Below are 3,996 nucleotides of genomic sequence, written 5' to 3' on the forward strand. Positions count from 1 at the left end.
CCCGTGATACGATACGCTCTATCACACATAAACCTCCTTATATCTTCCTCAAAACAGCCACCATACCTACCTACTATGGCATTTCCATAGCCATTCCGAGATATATTGCCATGCAACTTTCCACCATTCCGTTTATCATCATGACACACATTACTATTGTCATATTGCCATTGCATGATCATGTAGTTGACATCATATTTGTGGCAAAGCCATCATGCATAAATTTTCATACATGTCACTCTTGCTTCATTGACCACCCCAGTACACCACCATAGGCATTCATATAGAGTCCTATCTTGTTCTAGTTTCGAGTTGTAATTCATGTGTTGTAATCAATAAAAGTGTGATGATCATCATTATTAGAGCATTGTTCCCAAAAAGAAAAAAAAAGAAAAAAAGGCCAAAAGAAACGAAAAAAGGAAAGGCCCAAAAAAAGGAAAAAGAAAAGAAAAAAATAAAAATAAAAAAAAAAGATAAAGAAAAGAAACTAAATAAAAAGGGGCAATGTTACTATCTCTTTTTCCACACTTGTGCTTCAAAGTAGCACCATGTTCTTCATATAGCGAGTCTCGTATATTGTGCTTCAAAGTAGCACCATGTTCTTATAGAGAGTCTCATATATTGTCACTTTCATATACTAGTTGGAATTTTTCATTATAGAACTTGGCTTGTATATTCCTACGATGGGCTTCCTCAAATGCCCTAGGTCTTCGTGAGCAAGCAAGTTGGATGCACACCCACTAGTTTTCTTTCGTTGAGCTTTCATACATTTATAGCTCTAGTGCATCCGTTGCATGACAATCCCTACTCCTCATATTGACATCAATTGATGGGCATCTCATAGCCCGTTAATTATCCTCGTCAATGTGAGACTTTCTCCTTTTTTGTCTTCTCCACACAATCCCCATCATTATTCTATTCCACCCATAGTGCTATATCCATGGCTCACGCTCATGTATTGCATGAAAGTTGAAAAAGTTTGAGATTATTTAAGTACGAAACAATTGCTTGGCTTTTCATCGGGGGTGTAGCATTTGGGAACATTTTTGTGTGACGAAAATGAAGCACAACCTAACTATATGATTTTGTAGGGATGAACTTTCTTTAGCCATGTTATTTTGAGAAGACATGATTACTTTTATTAGTATGCTTGAAGAATTACTATTTCTTATGTCAATATGAACTTTTATTTTGAATCATTTGGATTTGAACATTCATGCCACAATAAAGAAAATTACATTGAGAATTATGCTAGGTAGCATTCCACATCAAAAATTCTGTTTTTATCATTTACCTACTCAAGGACGAGCTGGAACTAAGCTTGGGGATGCTTGATACGTCTCCAACGTATCTATAATTTTTTATTGTTCCATGCTATTATATTACCTGTTTTGGATGTTTATGGGCTTTATTGTACATATTTATATCATTTTTGGGACTAACCTACTAACCGGAGGCCCAGCCCATATTGTTGTTTTATTGCCAATTTCAGTGTTTTGAAGAAAAGAAATATCAAACGGAGTCCAAACGGAATGAAACCTTCGGGAGCATTATTTTTGGAACGAACATGATCCGGGAGACTTGGAGTACAAGGCAGGGAACCTTCAAGGAGGCCAGGAGATAGGAGGGCGTGCCCACCCCCTTGGCACGCCCCCTGTCTAGTGGGCCCCTCGTGGCTCCACCAACCGACTTCTTTCGCCTATATATTCCCATATATCCTAAAACCATCGAATAAGAAGATAGATCGGGAGTTCCGCCACCACAAGCCTCTGTAGCCACCAAAAACCTCACGGGAGCCTGTTCCGGCACCCTACCCGAGGGGAAACCCATCACCGGTGGCCATCTTCATCATCCCGGCGCTCTCCATGGCGAGGAGGGAGTAGTTCACCCTCGGCGTTGAGGGTATGTACGAATAGCTATGTGTTTGATCTCTCTCTCTCTCTCTCTCTCTCTTCTCGTTTTCTCTCTCATGTTCTCTCTATTGCACGATATTGATGTATCGCGAGCTTTGCTATTATAGTTGGATCTTATGATGTTTCTCCCCCTCTACTCTCTTGTGATGAATTGAGTTTTCCCTTTGAAGTTATCTTATGGATTGAGTCTTTAAGGATTTGAGAACACTTGATGTATATCTTGTCGTGCTTATCTGTGGTGACAATGGGATATCACGTGATCCACTTGATGTATGTTTTGGTGATCAACTTGCGGGTTCTTCCCATGAACCTATGCATAGGGGTTGGCACACGTTTTCGTCTTGACTCTCTGGTAGAAACTTTGGGGCACTCTTTGAAGTACTTTGTGTTGGTTGAATAGATGAATCTGAGATTGTGTGATGCATATTGTATAATCATGCCCACGGATACTTGAGGTGACAATGGAGTATCTAGGTGACATTAGGGTTTTGGTTGATTTGTGTCTTAAGGTGTTATTCTAGTATGAACTCTATGATAGATCGAACGGAAAGAATAGCTTCATGTTATTTTACTACGGACTCTTGAATAGATAGATCAAAAAGGATAACTTTGAGGTGGTTTCGTACCCCACCATAATCTCTTCGTTTTTCTCTGCTATTAGTGTCTTTGGAGTGACTCTTTGTTGCATGTTGAGGGATAGTTATATGATCCAGTTATGTTATTATTGTTGAGAGAACTTGCACTAGTGAAAGTACGAACCTTAGGCCTTGTTTCCTACCATTGCAATACCGTTTACGCTCACTTTTATCGCTTGTTACCTTGCTGTTTTTATAATTTCAAATTACAAATACTTTTATCTACCATCCATATTGCATTTGTATCACCATCTCTTCGCCAAACTAGTGCACCTATACAATCTACCATTGTATTGGGTGTGTTGGGGACACAAGAGACTCTTTGTTATTTGGTTGCAGGGTTGTTTGAGAGAGACCGTCTTCATCCTATGTCTCCCACGGATTCATAAACCTTAGGTCATCCACTTGAGGGAAATTTGCTACTGTCCTACAAACCTCTGCACTTGGAGGACCAACAACATCTACAAGAAGAAGGTTGTGTAGTAGACATCATCGGTCTACTTGTTTCAGACGTGATGTCTATATACATGATCATGCCTAGATAATCTCATAACTATGCACTTTTCTATCAATTGCTCGACAGTAATTTGTTCACCCACCGTAATACTTATGCTATCTTGAGAGAAGCCACTAGTGAAACCTATGGCCCCCGGGTCTATCTTTTATCATAAAAGTTTTCTATCTACTTTTATTTGCATCTTTTACTTTCCAATCTATATCATAGAAATACCAAAAATATTTATCTTATCATATTATCTCTATCCGATCTCACTTTCGCAAGTTTCCGTGAAGGGATTGACAACCCCTTTATCGCGTTGGTTGCGAGGTTCTTGTTTGTTTGTGTAGGTGCGTGGGACTTTTGAGGAGCCTCCTACTGGATTGATACCTTGGTTCTCAAAAAATGAGGGAAATACTTACGCTACTATGCTGCATCACCCTTTCCTCTTCAAGGAAAACCAATGCAAGCTCAAGAGGTAGCAAGAAGGATTTCTGGCGCCGTTGCCAGGGAGGTCTTCTCTCAAGTCAAGACATACCAAGTACCCATCACAAACTCATCTCCCTCGCATTTACATTATTTGTAATTTTCCTATCGTTTTCCTCTCCCCCACTTCACCCTTGCCATTTTATTCTCCCTCTCTTTCCTGTTCTCCTCTCTCTTTCGCTTGCCTTTTTGTGTGCTTGTGTGTTGGATTGCTTGTCACGATGGCGCAATATAATACTAAATTGTGTGACTTTTCCAATACCAATAATAATGATTTCCTTAGCACTCCGATTCCTCCTCTTAATGATGTTGAAACTTGTGAAATCAATGCTGCTTTGTTGAATCTTGTTATGAAAGATCAATTCTCCGGCCTTCCTAGTGAAGATGCCGCTACTCATCTAAACAATTTTGTTGATTTGTGTGATATGCAAAATAAGAAAGATACGGATAATGATATTTTTAAATT

The sequence above is a fragment of the Triticum aestivum genome, chromosome 2B, assembly GCF_018294505.1.
Source record: "Triticum aestivum cultivar Chinese Spring chromosome 2B, IWGSC CS RefSeq v2.1, whole genome shotgun sequence".
NCBI classification, from domain to species: domain Eukaryota; kingdom Viridiplantae; phylum Streptophyta; class Magnoliopsida; order Poales; family Poaceae; genus Triticum; species Triticum aestivum.